We start from the raw sequence: 19427 nt of genomic DNA on the forward strand, positions 1-19427 counted from the left end.
GTTCCAAGAAAGAGGCCATGGATAGTGGTCCTGTTTTGCCAGACCATTCTATCCCCAGGTCCTAGCATGTTTTCTATGGTTCATCATACACTGACTGGCTGAATAAACACATCAATGATTTTTAATATTTCTAAATCCAGTTAGACTTGTGAAAATCCCCAGTGCGCTCTGTGTTCTAAAAAAAGGTAGTGCAAGTAATACTTCCTTGTCTCGGAGGAGGTATTACAAGGATTAACTAATGTCAGGAAAGGGCTTTGATATGACTAGATGAAGGGCATCCCATAACTATAACATTTTATTGTTATAATGCCATAAAATGCTTTTTGGGACATATAGCTTACATATTTTCCATAAAATTAATCCATAAATCATGTATAAAATGTATCAAACCCAAAAGCAATAGCTTTGACCTTAGAATTGCTGCTGTGGTAGTTTGATGATATACTACCTACTACATCAGCAGTACTCTGGAGTACATAAAATGTGCTTCCACATATTCAAAATGTGCAAACGCTTAAAACAAATCACTAGATGCTTTAAAAAAGATTAAATGATTCAGAGCTTTTCATATGGAATTATAAGTATTTTTAAGACATTATTACAAACACCACAACTTTCAGTTATTTTCACAAATTCACATGAAATACTCACTATTCAATTCAAAATGTTCAGTAGAATTACCTTATGATTTTCTTTTTCTGAAAGGTAATCTTCATTTCCTGGTGTTCCTGCTTAATAGCCATATACAAACGTCCACAGTGCTTTTAATGAAATGTCAGCACACATAGTCTTCCTGTTACGTCTTTTTTTTTTTTTATCTCACCAATGTGGCAAATGTAACATCACAATTATTTTCAGAGCAATACTCATTTTCCCCCTCTCAGTTACACTATCAAACTTATGAGTAACTATGAAGGATGAAGATATATTGTCATTACCAATATTTCCAAAGAGTGATTATTCACTTTCAGTATCCTTGCAGAACTGTTACAGCTTTCTCAATATGATTTCCAGAAACGCAAAAAGATACACCTGTCACAAGTAGACTTTTGCTTAAGGAGGGCTATTTTGAAATATCTCTAACTGCTGTGTAGTGTCCGCTGTGTAGTGTCATTCTGAAAGTATTTCATCAGAATGGTGTGTGCAATCCTTTCCCAGAGGGACCTAGCGAAGTAGGGGAATATCGTTGAAAGGGTATCTCTATCACAGATGCAAGGTAACCTTTAAATATTTGCATAGTGTAGTATCAGACAGCAGATGTAGAGGGACTATTACTTATCCCTACTGGATTCTTTGTCTCTCTCACTGTCTCACAGTGGCTGGCCTGAAACTTTCTCTCTCTGTTCCCCTTCCATTTTTTAGGCCTTTTTTTCCTTTGTGTTAAACCATATTTAATTGAAACACCAGCTCTGTCAACATCTCTTGTGTGATCATAACATATTTTGACATCAACAGCTGTAGAGTACTGTGTTGAACCCTTCCTTCCTTTAGATCCTTATATAAAAGTGACTGCTTCTAATGATACTCAGCATGAGCCAATGTATATCTTTGTTCATAAGAGCAAGGAAGATGGCATATACTATGGTCTCTGAGTGCTTCAAGCAGTCAGCATAGTGGCTGGCAGAGAGCATACGATCAATAAATGTCAGGTCACTTCTCATACCCAGACTCCTCGCTGCTGCTGCTGCTGCTGCTTCTTCTTCTTCTTCTTCTTCTTCTTCTTCTTCTTCTTCTTCTTCTTCTTCTTCTTTATATTGAAGTATAGTTGACATATTGTATTAGATTCAGGTGTACAGCATAGTGATTCAACAATTAAATGATTCAACATTAAAAAATGCTCACCATGTTAAGTGTAGTTACCATCTGTCACCATACAAAATTATTACAATCTTATTGATTATGTTCTCTATGCTATGTTTTTCATCCCTGTAACTTATGTGTTTTATAGCTGGAAGTTTGTTGCTTCCCTCCTATTTGATTGACAAAATCAAGACCATTTGTTATGATTTTCCAAAAATTGTTCACATCATTCCCGTTTTCTCCTCCTTATCTGAGAAAAAAAAAGTGTCTTTATAAGACTCTACTGTCCATGAAACATCCAGTTTTCAGCATGAATAACTTCTTCTAACCCAGTGTTTCTAAAGCCTCTGTACATTGGTTGAAGAAACTAATTATTCTTTATATGGACAAGATTTTAGCTAAGTCTTCTTTTCCTAGGAGATTCTAAGCAATCTGAGAGCAGAAATGGCATCTTAAATATCAAATTTTGATATTTCAGACATAATCTTGATCTTTGTTTTCTACACAGCAGTCACTTAATGCAGACTTGAATTGTTTATATATTTAAGTACTATAAATAGTACTGTAATACAATTTACAATTAATACAGAATTCATATTTTATATAGGTAGATGCAATTTCAACTTGAATACTTTATGCTTATTTATTAAAATGATCTAAATATAAATGAATACCAGATTCTTTTACTCAGGCTAATCAAGAGCCATTTGAAAGTGGAGCTCATGTTTCTGAAATGAATATATGTGTATGTGGCATGTTGTGATTATTGTTCTTTCGTTTTAAAAGGACAGGCCTGTAGAGGTCCAGTGTATTTTTTTATGTGAATATAATCTGCTGTTTTCATTCTTCCTACTTCTTTATCTGAAAAAAGGTCTTATTTTTATTTTCCGACTAGTGTTAACCTGGGAAGGAGGGTGTATCACAGTTTTGCTTTTTCTCTCCTCCTTCATCTCTCAAGAAGAAAAATATGGATTTATCTAACGAAAGCACTTTTTGCACTAACAAGTGGTATCTTAAGATTGCTTTTTCTCACATGTTTCCAATTGTGTGACAAGGTGGTATAAACAGTGTAGCTTATAATAGATGCATGTCTTACTGATAGTATGGAAAAGGTTATTCAGAGGACATTAAGAATAACTTTAAGGATGTTAGAGAGGATGTTTTAAATCAAGGATGATATATAAAAAAGAACTAGTGGTGGTTGCATCACTTATGAGAAGGATAATCCTAAATATTCTTATTTATATGTTAAGATTTACATCTTATTAATGCTTAATAAAAATAAAAATGGTTTATTGGTCTCTTCCTTTGGTGAATCAATTGGAATTGTTTTCTTCTTTTTTTACTTTGTAAAATTTCTAACATAGGATGAAACCCTGATCCATAGTGTCTCATTGCACCTGCAGAGTTTGAGCTCAAGATGGTCATGTAGTTATCTCTCAGTTTGAAATTTAAAGGACTATGTCGTCGTCGTCGTCGTCGTCTTCTTCTTCTTCATTTTTAAGATTTATTTATTTATTAGAGAGAAAGAGTGTACATGAGCAAAGGGGAGGGGCAGAGGGAGAATCTCAAGCAGACTCCCTGCTGAGCATTAAGACACACATGGGGCTTGATCTCAGGACCCCCAAATCACGATCTGACCTGAAGCCAAGAGTTGGATGCTTAACTGACTGAGCTACCCAGATGCCCCCAAGGAGCTGTGTGTTCTTAAAAATGGCCTTACTTAAGAATGTCTGATGATTTTTGAAGTTCTAGGAGTGGAAAGTGATTGAAATACTTGACATTTTCTCTGTGAGATTTTTATGTTTATTTTTTTTTAATTTTTAAAAATATTTTATTTATGAGAGAGAGAGAGGCAGAGAGAGAAGCAGGCTCCATGCAGGGAGCCCGATGTGGGTAGGACTCGATCCCAGGACTCCAGGATCACGCCCTGCACTGAAGGCAGACGCTCAACCGCTGAGCCGTCCCTCTGTGAGATTTTTAAAGATCTTATTAAAACCTCCTTCAAAATCACTACAGCAAGAGGTCAAAAGGTAAATGGTCATGTTCAATCTTACTAGGAAAAGGTTTGGGCTGTCTGTGCTGGGCCGCAGGCCTCTACTGCCCTCTCATGGACTGCACTGTGGAGGATCCTGGCCCCTTCCCTGGGAAAAGAGCCTCCACTGCCTTTGGCTGCCAACAAGCAATGCTGCTGGGCCCATTGTAAGGTTTCTTAGCCTTAAACTAGCTGGGGCGGTTGGGTTATTCAGTTTGTTGAGTTGGATTATTTTAAACTTGTGTTTCTGTGGGGGGAGATAAGATTAATCTTTTTGAGTATTTGAATAGAGTACATTTAATGCAGGGGAAGGAATCATCCTGCTTCTAGTAATGGCCAACACAAAAGGATGGAGGGCAGCATTTCACTTCCCAACTGCAATTATGAACCTTTTAGCTTTGCTCCGCATAGCAGACTGCACAGGACAGCTGGCTGTCCATACAACCGTGAAGTCTACAAAATCTGGGTTGCTGTTCTGTAGGACATAAAGGCAAGATCAAATAACATGACCATAGTCATATAGCTAGAAAGTGGAGGAGCCACAGTTCAAATCCAGACTGTGATTCCAAAGCCTAGGTTATTTCCAGAGCAGAGGACGGGGAAGTTAAAGTGAGCCTTAATAAAGTAGCACTGAAACCTATAGGGAAGGGTGACTCTGAAAATTTGTGTATCGAAGATTAGTAAAAATGGGAGAAAGGTGAATCGTGCAGTCAATAAACATTGCTTTGGGCAGCCAGAGGTTGTACATAGAATGCTGAATAAGTGTCAGTGACTTCTGTTGTTCTTCTTTAAAATATAGATGGGGGACACAAGGGGATTCAGGCTCTTGGCTCACTGTTCTGGATCTCCCCCTTATTACTGCTGGGATCCTGGATAGGTAATGTCACTTTTTTTGTGGAATGGACAAGTCACCCACCTCCCAGGATTTGTGTTAAGATTAAATGATGCAGTGTACTTCAGGGGTTCTCACGTGTGGCAGTTTTGCTGTCCAGGGTACATTTGGCAATGCCTGGAAACTGGGGGCAGAGGGGGGCTACTGGTGCTTAGAGGTGGAAGTCAAGGATGCCTCTGAATTTCTTACAGTGCGCAGGACCACTCTCCACAACAGGGAATTATCTGGTCCCAAATGCCAAATGCCAAATTTGAGATCAATGCTTATATAGACCAAGAGCTCCGTACCAGACAATACCTCCCACATGGACTGTTATTCATTCGGTGCTCACTGTGTGCCAGGCACTGAGTCAAGAGCTTTTCATACAGCATTTCTATTCTTGCCCACATACAGGTTGAAATTATTGAAAATCAAAGTAAATAGTGCAACTGAACATCAGAGAGTGCTGAATGGCACAATCAGGATTTGAACTCAAGTCTGTATAGCTCCAAAACACTCTCTATGAGCCTGCTCTCTCCTATTTTTAAGTGGTTACCATTGTTGACTCTTTGCTTTAGGTGTTTGCAAGAATGAATGAGCATAAGCATTTAAGGGTAGTTTGTCAGACACTGTGAGCTGATCCTTGCCCACTCTACTGTGTTTCTGTCCATTTCCCGTGCCCAGATGGTCAGGTAAGATGTTGATTTTCAGGTTGGGGTTGGCTGTTATTGCCCCGTGCACCATCCTAGTCTACTCATACAAAGCTTCCAAACCACTGACAAATCGTTCACATCTGTAGTCACCCCCATAGTAGAACAAAAGGTTTGGCAGCACTGTGAGTGATACTCTGCCTCCATTGCTTACTGCAATTATCAAAAGATAGAAGCAGGTCAAAGAGGAATGGGCCAAAGGGAAGCAGGTCAGGGGTCTCTTCAGTGAGAATTACAAAGGCTAGAGAATGCTTACATATGTATTCTAATGGAAAGGCAGACAGGAGAGCTGTGGGGTCACCAGACCCCTGACCCCCATGTGAGTATGAAAGCTAATTTTGATTCTTCCTTTCTCCTCGTTGAACAGAGGTAGCATTATCTTTACTGGGACCCAGTATATCAGTCGTCCAACATATCCCCTGGATCATGAAGTCAACTGGAAAAAAGCAGAGGAGAGGGATTCATGCTGAGATGACATCTGTGTTGAATGGAGTAAAAGAAAACCTCAAGTAAATCTTAATGTAGATTAGAAAGTGTGGACTTCAATTACTTCAAAGTGGTATAGGCTTTTGATAATGTGTTTCATCAGGATAGGAATTATGAGGTGCTCAAACTAATTCTCTGAAATCACAAGGGGGATAAAGGGTTCTAATAGCGTGTTACAGAAAGTTAGAGCCCAGGGAGTAGAATGTTATGGTTCATATTAAATTTATATACCTAGACCATGAATTACATATTGATTTTTAGAGAACAGAAATATACCGGAGTAGTGTTGACAGTGATTGTCAATTAATAATTGTTTGGATGAATCAGAAGTATCTTTCTGTGGGTCATGAGTTTCTGTGTGGTCCATGTGGAGAAAGAACTGATATTCCTTAAGTGTTGGATATCAGTACTCTGATGTTTATATTCAGAAGCACCCTATTTTAACTAAGGGGAATAGTTGTCCATTTGTCTTTGGGTAGAAGGAAGAGAAGCAGAAAAAGTCTCCCTGAGGTTATGGGTGGTGGGATGGGGGATGCAGATAAGCAATACTTTCTGTCATTGAGGCCATTCATTCTAGTGGTGGGTATTGATTTATACTAATGAAATGGGTAGGCAATATCATAAAGGGAGACAGAACATAAAGACTCCTAAGTCTGGGAAACGAACTAGGGGTGGTGGAAGGGGAGGAGGGCGGGGGGTGGGGGTGAGTGGGTGACGGGCACTGAGGGGGGCACTTGGCGGGATGAGCACTGGGTGTTATTCTGTATGTTGGCTAATTGAACACCAATAAAAAATAAAATTATTATTAAAAAAAGAGGGATCCCTGGGTGGCGCAGCGGTTTGGCGCCTGCCTTTGGCCCAGGGCGCGATCCTGGAGACCCGGGATCGAATCCCACGTCGGGCTCCCGGTGCATGGAGCCTGCTTCTCCCTCTGCCTGTGTCTCTACCTCTCTCTCTCTCTCTCTCTCTCTGAAAAAAAAAAAAAAAAAAGAAAGAAATACAATGACAGGTTAACAGAATCAACAGTCAACATGAATTTACATGAATGTATGTGTCTGTGTGTTTATATACTTACACACTCATACATACATATTATATCTAATATGATTACATAAACTATTATATGACCTACACATTTATATATACACATCATAAATATGTATAGTTAAATATGCATCGGAAATAGAATTGGCCTAAACATATGTCACACATTAATATAAAATTAGTATTGTATATACTATATATTTAATATAACATATAATACCATACCAATGTAATTATATAGATATATAAATATATTTAAGTCAATTCAGTTTGTTGTGTATTACAGAGAATCACATTTATGTAATGTTCCTTCACGGAATACAGAGTCAACAAATCTGTCTTCTAAACCTAGAACCAGTGATTACATTACTGTAATTATACTAATTCACTAATGTGTGGCCAATAATGTACATCTTGTCATATCCTGAAGTAAAATCTAGCAAAACACAAGCTATGTTTGAAATGATATAGAAAGTCTAAAATTAGAGAGGTGTACCATATGCAGGGCTTTTTTATTGGGCTGCAAATCAGTGACATGTTCAGCACTTGCTCTGAATTGTTTCATGCCTTTGCAACCTTAAGCCTTGTCACAGTCCCATGCACTTTGATCTCGTGTCCTCTGTCTTTGAAATTGCTCGGGTAACTCCTAATGGACAGGTGGATCTCTGCTATGTGCTTTATATCTGTCTCATTCTTTGTGAACAGGTGGCAGATCTTAGACTTATTCTGATGTGTGGTTGACTTATTATAAGTCAACTTATAAGTTAGACTTATCCTGATTTATACTTTGTGGTTGGGTGTGTTTCTGTCTTTTGAGAATATAAGTGCTAGGCTTTGGATTGAAAGTTTCATTGGACTCTAAAGTTGAAACTATCGTTTTATTTCATGTTATTTAAAATTATTGAGGTTACAAAAATATGGTCAGCCATCTCATCTAACAAGGAAAAAGCATCATACATGTAAAATATAGATATATATGCATATATATATTTTTTTCTTCCAGGAAAAGAATGATGTATGGAAAGAAGTTTGCAAACCATTGCATTCTAGGGATAAATTCTTTGAGATTCACAATGTATATTTAAAAAGCATCAAAGATTCCTGGAAGTAGAAAACTTTAAATTTCATTTAACTCTGCATTGTTCACAAATTTATTTAATAACAGCACTCCTCTCTGTGAACTGATCTCAGAGGATGCAGCTGTTCCACTGAAAACATTTTGGGATTTCCTGAATGATGATATGTTATCTTCAGCTGGAATCAGATGAAGTGATTACTACAGGAAAGGCCAGGAGGCAGCCCTGTCCTTCCTTGTCCCCAGAAGCTGTTAAAATTCAGCATTTTTTTCCAGTCATCTATGTACTAACATTGTCTATCAGATGATAAATGCTACTTTACAATAATTATTATTTTCGTTATGTAAATGTAAACTACCCCCGTAACTCGGATGACATTTCCTCAATTCACTTTCATTGTAAATTGGATTCGCACAAAGCACCCTGGGAAATTCCAGCCACGCAGGGAAGGAGAAGGCTAAAAAGAGTTGATACAGGCTTCAGGCCACTGCCTTGTGCTCAGTCAGCTAGAAAAGGGTAATGAGGATGGATTTTCTCAGTGTGCTATTGCGCCAATGGCTTGAATGTTCTACGGGGCTGTCAGCCCTTGGGCTGGTGGGGGATGTGTTTATTATTGCTTCTCTGATTTCCTTTAATTATTATATGTGGTGGTGATTATCGTAGTGGGCACTCATCTCAGCTAAAACTTTCATTGTGCAAGAAACATAATTTTGTTTAACTTAGTTTGGTTACTTGTTTGGAGCTCTTTATACCACCAGGGTCCTCTACTTTTTCTTTGGTAGGTCCACATATTTCTTAGCCATGTGTTCATACTGGTCACCACCTAGAAGGCCCTTACTCCTGACAGGTTGGCTGACCTCTCCTGAATTCTATGCTGTATCTTGCCCTTTATGCTGTTGCTGCTCTCCCACTGTGCTGAGCGCCTGCATCTGCAGGAGGTGCTCAGTAACCTTGGCCTTCTCTGCCTCGACACCCTAGGCTGCCATTCCCTCTCTGGGGAAGCAAGGTACATGGTGTTTGTGTCTCTGTTACTAACACCAACATCTCTATTCTTATCAGTCTCACACCAGATAGGACAAAGGGGCAGGGGGGGAAGTTTGTATTTTTGAATTAGGAGCTCTGTGCCAAGAGAAGAAACATCTGACATGACCTTGATGAAAAGACTTCTGGCAACACAAAAGGCAGAATCTGTTTGGGCTGTCTGTGCTCATTCCCAAAAGTGTCCTCAAAGGGCACCTGGGTGGCTTAGTCAGTTAAGTGTCCCACTCTTGATTTCAGCTCAGACAATGATCTCAGAGTCCTGTGCAAGGAGTCCGCTTGAGAGTCTCTCTCCCCCTCTCTCTGCCCATCCCTGTCCCTCCCCACTTCTCCACTCCTGGTCTCTGCACATGAGCATTCTTTCTCTAAAAAAAGTTTTTTTTTTTTTTTTGAAAAAGTGTTCCTTCTAATTAAAATAATTTCTTTCTTTCTTTCTTTCTTTCTTTCTTTCTTTCTTTCTTTCTCTTTCTTTCTTTCTTCTTTCTTGATTTATTTATTCATTCATTCATTCATTCATTCATTCATTGATGAAAGGCACAAAAAAAGAGGCAGAGACATAGGCAGAGGGAGAAGCAGGCTCCCTGTGGGGAGCCCAGGGACCCTGGGTCGATCCCAGGACCCCGTGATTATGCTCTGAGCTGAAGGCAGCTGCTCAACAGCTGAGCCACCCAGACATCCCAAATCTGTGTTTCTTTAAACCAAATGTACTCCTTAAATATATTTGTCCCCTCTCCGAACCCCACACGAAGATGGGGACTTGGTCTCTTACCCACTCCTCCCTTCAGAATAACAACCCCACTCAGAGCTGCACTAGGGTTTGAGCACAAAGACATTTTACACAGAATCCTTCAGAATCCAGCCAGGAACCTGCAGGGACCAACCAGGGCACCCAGATTTCTTGAGTTTCCTTCTGCTTCTGGTGCTTCTTCTCCTTAGACAGAGGAGTGGTCCAAATGAACAGTCTTTTAAGTGCACTTTCCAGATCCTTACCTTCTTAGGTCTTTTCTCAGTGTCAGAGAATTTGTAATCATATCAACAGACTATAAAGTGACACATTCACTCTCTTCATTGCTTCTGCCAATTTTCCTGAAATTGGAAACTTGAGGCATCTGGGAGTTCTGAAAATTAGTCTACTTTGCAAGACTGCTTTGAGGACTGAGTGACATGATTGTTATAAAGTGTTGAGCACGATGTCTGTCCACAGTGTCTGCAGTACTACTGTTGCTTTTATTATAGTGAAGTTGTAACCACCGTAATAATTTTATCCCCAGTCACTCTTTAGTTTTGCTAGTAGTAGGCTGGGATGATAGGATCTGATTTGTAATTCTCTGAGGTGGGGGGGAAAGAAAGCTTTGAATCCTCTGAGAAAAAAAAGATAATAGCAATCTTACGTGTTGAGTCAACTTCCTTGGTCAATTAGAATATTTGGATGAGATCTCTGTCCCAGGTCAAAGGTATTTCTGTAGACTTGTGTATTTATTAATGGTAAAATTAGCATAGTAATCATGAGAAGACTGAGTACCCCATTCCTCAATGCAGGGGCTTTGTGGAGTCTGGAAAGAAGGGGCCCAGAAAGTTGCAACAAAGAATAATGAGTGTTACAAACAGGGTTGTGGAAAACAGATTTTTAAGAATTCTATTGGACATCATGTTGAGGATTTCTTCCTTTAAACATATGCTAAGAAAACACAGAACAGACTTTTTTTTTTCTTTTTTCCTCTCATTTGGGCAAAACCATCCACTCATTTGTGTGGTGAGTTTCCGGTGGTGACATTACTCCTTGTTATATTTAGACATGATTCTGCTTCCTACAATGCTGTTTGCTCCAGTTTTGATAATGGGTGGGAGGCTAACCATATGCCAAGCACTAGGTTAGTGCTGGGAATAGAATGGTGACTAGGACCGACATGTTTCTGCCATCACAGAATTTAGAATCAAGTGGGAGAGACAAAGTTTAAATTACACAGTCGGATTTGTAATTGCAAGTGAGATGAGTGTTTTGTAGAGGAGTAAGGTAGTGCCAGAGCATAGGGAAGAGTTCCCTAAGAAAGTGATTTGAGATATGAAGAGTGAGAAGGAATTAATTTGGCCATAGGTGGTGGAGCATGTGGTTTGGCTTGAGGAATAGTACATGTGGCCTCCCAGATATGTTAGGGAACTTGGAATATTGGAGGAACAGAGAGGTGGCCAACCAAATGGCAGAGCAGTGAGTGAATGTGGGTGGCTCTGGTGACCAGATACTAAGGGGGTGGGAAGGGGCCAGGTCAGGTAGGCACTTGTATGTCATGTTAAAATTTGTTCTTTGAGAAGAATGGGAAGTCACTGATGAGCTTTAAGCATAGAAATACCATAGAGATGATAACCTGCACCCAAAGTGGTACAAATTTGAATTATTAAAAGATATATGTCTATAATACGGAGAAAGAATTGATGTCATGGGTATAGTGGGGTGGGACAGAACATGCCAGAAGGTCAGTCAAGAGGCTACTCCTTTCATTCATACAAGAAAAGGTGGTGTGGGGGATCCCTGGGTGGCTCCGTGGTTGAGCGCTGGCCTGCGGCCTAGGGTGTGATCTTGGGGTCCCAGGATTGAGTCCCACGTCAGGCTCCCTGCATGGAGCCTGCTTCTCCCTCTGCCTATGTCTCTGCCTCTCTCTCTCTCTCTCTCTCTCTGTGTGTCTCTCATGAATATATAAATAAAATCTTAAAAAAAAAAAAGAAAAGCTGGTGGTTTGGGTGAGGGTAGTGACAGTGGGAATGAAGAAGCATGGATAGACTGGATTGATGTTTAGGAAGTAAAGCTGATGGGTGATTGATTAGATTTGCTCTTTGTAAATAGAATCCTTAGGATGCTCATTAGACTATTTAGGATAAATAGATATTTCTAGTGTTTTCAGATAGAGTATGATACTGTGATTATGCCATGTTACTGTTGTTTCTCAAATATGTTTTCAAATCAGTAACTTGAAAGTTATTTTTCAGATGAGAAGAGTCTCAAACTGTCTTAAAATTGCTGTTTCAGAACTGAAAGAACTATTCCTTTGGGAAGAAAAAATTGAATGAACTAGATGTTTTGTCCACTCAAATGTAGCTTATGTTTTTTGGTTCTCTCTGGTTTGTTCACCGTGCATATCTGCTACTAGAGAGAAGGTGTATTGAGAAGCAGATATACTCCATGTAACTGCTAGAGAATTGAAATTACTAAGAAAAAAAATATTATCTCTAGTGCAATTTTTATCCTAGGCAAAATTAATCCTTCAGTTGCTTAATGATATAGTGGATGCCACCCTGCCCTTTTGCTTTCTGTATTTTTAAAGCCTATGTACGTAGTCTCAGCATTGTTGCTTTTCCAGTGAACCTCTAAGGCCACAGTAAAAAGGGCCTTCTTTATCAAGCCCAACATGTATTGATTATTCACTGTGGACCTAGCACTTTATTCTTTTTTGGAGCGGGAGGGGCACAACTTAAAAATTTCAGCCTCCCAAGCTCCTGTTCCAGTCTGCTTTCTCTGATGTGTAAAGCAAACAAATTTCTGGCCCTCCTGAAGTTTAGTCACTGCCTGAGTGGCCGATAAGCTGAGGGAGAAAGTCCTTCAGAAGAATATTGTGTGGTACTCAGCTTCACTCTGTTTCTGGGGGACTGTTCATTGCCTTTTTCACTTAACTGATGCCAAACAGCTGAGTAAATGATTGTCTTCTGCTTCTCCAGGGAATTGAGGGGTCTCAGCCAAAGCATTTATTGTAAGCAAAGTCAAAGTTGAGTGGAGCCATATTTATGGGATGAGAACATCCCATAAATATCCGTTGACAAGTATCAGAGCCCCAGGAGTTCCGGGGCCATCACTTGAGCCATGCCATTGAGCTGAGACCAAGCTAGGGGCGAACGGCTTCAGGCAGGAGAAGAGTGGCTATGCCCTGAGCCCCTCACACCAGCTGTGCTCAGAAAGACCCTCTTCTAGATATAGTGTATCTAATGGACATTGCAAGGCTTCATTTGCTCAAGAGATATGGCTGCTAAAGGTAGTTAAATTGCAGTTGTTGTGGAGAAGGCATAAAGTAGATAGAACTGGAGATTTCAATGTCAGGGCTGCTGAGCTGTTTATCTTATTTGTTTGTTTATCTGAGAGACGGAGAGGGAAAGAGGAAGAGGGAGAGAGGGAGTCTCAAGCAGGCTCCACACCCAGTGAGGAGCCCGACACAGGACTTGATCTCACAACCCTGAGGTCAGGACCTGAGACAAAATCTAGAGTCAGACGCTTAACCAACTGACACCCAGGCGCCCCCAAGAGCTGTTTACCTGGAGCACGTTCTTCGACCTCATGCTTTGATGGTCCCATCTAGCAAAGCAGAAGAATATCAACAATGTACATGTGGTATTGGGAAGATGGTAGGTGATCAAAAACATGTTATTACTATTATTTACTATAGTTATTTTAGGGACGCATGCCTGAGGCTTCATTTGTCCTTTAGGCCTCTCGCCCTTATTGGTTCTCTATGTTCTTGAACAGCAGCTCAGTCCGTGTTCTCAAGCATGCAAAGGCAGGAAGGATCCCATTTCACATAATACATTGTGAAAGGGCCCCTGGGAACAGGTCCAGGTGCTGGTACAGACAATTCGTTGCTTGTGTTATATGTGTCTTTATGTAATTTCTATTTATTTTTATGTTTTTTCTCCTTTCCCTCCCCCACTTCTTGGATTACAACCATTTACAGAGTCCTTATTCTTCCCTTGCAGTCTTAGGATGTTACAATAGAAGCCCACATGGTATAGTGTAAAGATCATTGGAGTGGGTGCCTGCAATGGATTTGTCTGTCCCATTTCTTCTCCAAATGACTGCATGACCTTGGGCAACCCATAGAACTTGTCTGGGCTTCCTTTCCTCCTCCCAGATCTGTGGGCTGTCACATTACCTTTCCATTCCCCCATCTGAGTCACTTAGCAGCCTGTAGGTTTTAGTGATCTGAAAGGACCCACTTTATGTCAGAATGTAGTGAAGAATATGAGGTTTGAGATTTCCTTTTAGGCTTCAGAATCTTTAGAAAGTAGAATTCAAACCAGAACTATTGATAAACAATTTTTTAAAGAGTGGTTTTCTGTCTCTGTGGTGTTTGCATTAGCTGATGAGTCGTTCAGATATATTTCTAATCTGCCTTGCTGTCAAGCTCCTGTTAATGGATGTTCTAGCCACTGGCAACTAATAATTTGTAATCATAAATGATAAGTAACAGAGGCACTTTGCTTTTCAGTCAGAGGCATCTGTCCACAAAGATGAACTTAGAACGTGCTGTTAGGTGTCAAACAAAAACACAACCATACAGAAAGAGCCTGGAAGGTTAGCAATAATGCTTATGCTTTCTGGAAGTATAAATATTCAGTTCAAATGCTCTGTGGTGGCCTTGTACGGAATCATAAACTGTCTTCAAAAGTCAGCCTTTATTCCTATGAAAGTGAAGTTGAAGTTACATTTGGTAGCCCTGAACTGTTGCTGTTAAAATCTTCTAATGGAAATCATTGGAATACTTTAGCACACATATCCTTCAGACTGCAAATGTGTTTTGAAAATAGTTTTATTATTGGGACACCTGGGTGGCTCAGTGGTTGAGCATCTGCCTTTGGTTCAGGACGTGATCCCGGGGTCCTGGGATCGAGTCCCACATCATCAGGAGCCTGCTTCTCCCTCTGCCTATGTCTCTGCCTCTCTCTGTGTCTCTCATGAGTAAATGGATAAAATATTAAAAAAAAAGTTTTATTATTAATAAAGGATTCTTTTTGGTTCCTGTAAAGAGTGGAGTGCAACTTTTTAAACAAAATTCATTATGGTTTAAATGTTTTTTCATTTAAATTTTTTCCATGCTTGTACATTTTCTGTGTTGTATTTCTATTGATAGTCAATACTTTATTTGTATAACAGTTTTCTCTGAGTTTGGGAAGTGCTGCATGGCTTTGGGCATCCTCTGCTAGTAGGAGTTATTAACATGATAGTTTCAGAAATGTAGCCCGTAGAATAGCCATATCTTCTGGCTTCTATTTTCTCTCAGTATCCCTGCTTCCACTAATCCCTCCCAGTCTCTGGTTTGCTTCTTTAAGTCTAACGAGCTCTGGAAACCAAAGCATTAAAATTGTTAAACTGTGTACCAAGTAAATGTAAATAGACTCGAAGGAGAGACCAAATGTCCTCCTCAGGAGCAAATTGGCATTATATTTAGCGTACAGATTTTGTGAGAGATACTTAGTGTCTCATTTATTTTTATATTTCCAGAGTCTAATACACTACTTGTCAAGTAGCCGCTAATGAGTAATTGTTATGTTAGTGAATGAATGCACAGATGTTACTCTTTTCTCATTCCTTGGGTTTTTTATGTATTTTAGAAAGTGTGATTTCTTAGATATTTGTCCACTATGTAAGGGAAGCATTACTTTAATTACTCCATGGTAGATATGAAGGCTATGTAAGAAGTGAAAGCTACTGCATAAGTTTCGAGCTATTTCTTGGAGGTAAGGCATCTTACCAGTTGGTCAATGTTGTTTTATATCACATTTGGTAGTGTTGAGGTTTATGAGTTCTTTGGTATGTAATTTTCTACAAATAATTTGGTTAAGATATCAAAGCTTTGCATTGACTTTCCTGTCATGCCTCAACTGCATTGCCCAAGTTAAAAATAAAGGTTAATAATAGCTGCGGTTGAAAAAAAATGCACAGTAAAATAAGCATCTTTTCCTATTGCATGAATGGTATTAAGTCAGCATTGCTGCCTCCAACAGTGGCAAATGCTGGAATGTGAACTCTTGAGTTCCCTTTTTCCCTTGTTGTAGGCATCTTAGTGAATGCCACACCTAAAATTCAGGCATCTGGCAGGTCATCTTAAATATGATGATTTAGATTGAGAGATACATAAATCTTAACTAACCCAGTTAAGGATAACTTAATTAAGAGACCACAATGTGCCAGCACTTTTCTCTTCTAGGGGAATATTACATTAGAGCATTCACATATTTGCACTTTCTGCAAAAGCACAGGCAGGAAAAAAAAAAAAAGAAAAAAAAAAAGAAGAATCACAGAGTCTAATGTGAACGTGATCCAAGAATTCACAAATGCCACCCTTTCACGCCCAAAGATTTTACTTCTAAACCAAAATGTTAATGTGTTAATTAAAACTGATGTGATTTAAAGGATTTAGCAGTTTATTTCAAAGTGGCTGTGTTTATTGTACAGAAAAGGTAGTAAGTTGCAGGTGGATGATGTTTTTATATAATGTCGGTCCAGGTAAACAAGTACTGAATTATTATTCCTATTATACCATCGTAGTATTTTCTGAGACTTTAACACAGTGTTTTGGTTTAAAGGAACAGTATGTCTCACTAAATTTTTAATCCTTTACTGGTTGTAAATTCTTTTTTTTTTTTTTTAATTTGTATTACTTGGGGCCTGTTTTCAATTAAAAAATACCGAATGACTGATGTTTAAAAGCATGGGTTTCCTATATGTTTCTTTAGATTACTCATCTCAGATATATATTGTGACTATAATCACATTTTACGTATGTGGAAAATTTAAAGGTGATATTCATTTTCTCCACACAACTGCTCAAAGCTTTAATATGTTCTATTTCTGAACCTGGACAAGGGATACAAGATTTCTCAGACTGCAGTTCACATTTGACTTCAATATGCATGTTTTCCGAAATGGCAAATCCCTCAGGGCTATGTGATTTTCACTAGTGTGTGTGTTTAAAGTTCATAGGCAAACACAACTGAATAAATCAGGGAACACATTCTTCTGTATGCCTGAGAAATGCAAATTGTTATAGGTCAATTGTTGAGAGGTCCTGTCTCCATCTTGTATATCTTGTTTGCAATTTGTTTTTCATTTATTCCAAGCATACACAATTCACTTTATATTTCCTTGTTACTTACATGTTGTTCAGTTGTCTGCAAAGTTTGCTTTTAATATGAAGAGAAAATATTCTCCCCTGACTGTGCCTTCCTGAATGTACTGACTAATGCTTATCAACATGCATGTGTCTTACTGTGCAAGACCTGCCATCCTAAATTTCCAGGGCCAGGAGGGGGGAAATCATTGCCCACATACCACCTTGATTACTTGTACTGATATCCAAAGGAGTATTAACTAACAGATAGGAGAGATCAGAGCTAAGCTAAGAAACGGATCTATCTGCCTTGGGATGTAAGGAGCACATACACCAATGCTCACTCTAGAAAAGACTTTTCAAATGCAGGGCAGGAGCCCATGCTTGGAGTCTTGTGGAGCTGCAGTCCCATTTGCCTACCATGTACTAGCTGTGTAACCTTGGATATGCTTTAAAACTTCTCTGATCTTCACTTCTCCAGCTGCTAAAATAAGCATTCTAGCCCCATGTCAGAGGACTGTTGTAAGGAATAGGAAGGAACTGGGCAAATCACTAGTAGTATATAACAAACCAGCTGTTGGGTTTTTGCCGTTGTTGTTTGTTTGTTTTTAATGTCTTGATTTGCCTTAAATTGTGGTGTGGTGTAAATACTCCCATCATGGTTGATGTCAAACTATGAATGATTTAACAACCACCTGGTAAAATTCTTAAATATATAATAGTCCTCTGGTACCAGTCCAAGCCCAGCACAGCACTGCTAGCCCTTAACAAATGACGATAATCATTTAATAGTTATATTTTGTCTTCCATTGATCTAAGGGAATTTTTGCTGTTTGGTGTATTTCTGTATAGATGGAGAATGAGAAAGCTAAGGAAAGAATAGTAATGTATAAGGTTTAAAATATTAATGATTTCAAATAACAAAAAAGAGCTACCTTAACAATTTTGAAAGTAGGCGGAAAACTTACAAGAAGAAGAAAACATTTTAATAAGAAAATGTGTTAGTAAAATGCTTTAAAAGTAAGAATAAAGATCACTTTGTAAGCTGTTCTAGATGACTTAAGTTTAATATTAGCTTTTTCAGATTGCTTAGAAATGGTTTGATATTTCTGGTCTTACTTTCTTTACGCAAAAAAAGTCCTAAGGGGAAAATTGTGTGTATTTCATCCTTCAACAAATAAAGATAAGCAGACAGCTATTATTTAAAAACCTAGTACTTTCAAAAAGTGCTTCTTTCAATTTCATCCAATAGCTGTTTCATGTTATTCAAAACTGACTTTAGATTTTAAAAGTTTGCTACAAAGATATATTTTTTGGAAGTATTTCTTTACTGAGTAACCATGGAGATTTTTTTTGGGGGGGGGCGCAATAATAAAAATGTGCATGTATACTCTGGCATGATGGACAAGGGGTGGCATATTTGAACTGCAATTGCTCCAGAATGTCTGGGCACATGAAGCCTGTAAATGGCTTTCATGCAGCAATAAACATCTCAATTTACAAAGCACAAAACTGTGGGTGATCCAGGACAAAATCACCAGAATTGAGGGCAATTGATGAAATCAGCTTGTGTTGAGAGTACCTTTTTTTTTTTTTTTTTCCTGTGCATGTACTGTGCCAGGGGCAGTCAGTGCTGAGACACACCACACCTGGGAAATGTATGGGCAAACTCAAGGGCATTGGTATGAGTAAAAGTTGACTTACTCCAGTGAAACTCCTCTGTCCATTTCAGCCAGGGGAGACTCCAGGATGGGGACACTGAAAGGACAAGAGAGTATTTTCTATGTTAATCTCACAAAGTAATAGACGTCACTGGCATGGTAGGTCTGCATTATCTAGACAGTACTGTGAGGAAGAATTGGGAAGATTGTACATTAGAACCCCCAAACTGATGTCCTGCTATAGTGAGAGATTTCATTGCAGCATGTGGCCACAGATGCAAATACCTATTTTGGGGGGGATGTATATGTCTCTTCCTAAATGTGCATGACTCTGTACACATTTCCTGTTCCTAGAATTGTAATGGATGTGCATGAAAACATATTCCATGAAGTTTTGGGTGTTTGATCAGACTTGGGGGAAGAGAGAAAGACTGCACCTACTTTCTCGTACCTAGGTAAATTCAAACCTTTCTCAGGGTATGAATTGCCTTTATTATCACAACCTAGTAAAAGGACAACGTTTACATGGTTAAGCTGGTAAAGTTTTCTTGGGTTCATGTTACATATTAAGTAAAGTGAAAGAGAGGGAAGTATTTTTTTTCCCCATTGATGCAAATATCTGATTACTTGTCATCCTTATGAAACGTATCATCAGCCTTCTAGATAAGGCTGGCTGGTATGTCTACCAATTAGATGCAAAACAACGTGAGAAACATCGCTTGACGCTGTTTTATCTGTCCATTTCTTTGTGGGACTCTTTCCCATGAAAACATATTCATTAATTAAAGATTTGGCATATTACAAACTAATGTTGGAAGCTTTACCCGGAGTCTGTACC

General features: G+C 39.0%; 1 protein-coding gene across 1 annotated transcript in view; it reads left to right on the top strand.

Moving 5' to 3' along the window:
- THSD7B (thrombospondin type 1 domain containing 7B) overlaps positions 1–19427 on the top strand; it is a 735307-nt gene that overhangs the window by 129722 nt on the left and 586158 nt on the right. The gene's annotated exons all lie outside the window — the stretch shown is intronic.

Source organism: Canis lupus, chromosome 19 (genome assembly GCF_003254725.2).
Source record: "Canis lupus dingo isolate Sandy chromosome 19, ASM325472v2, whole genome shotgun sequence".
Classification (NCBI taxonomy): Eukaryota; Metazoa; Chordata; class Mammalia; order Carnivora; family Canidae; genus Canis; species Canis lupus.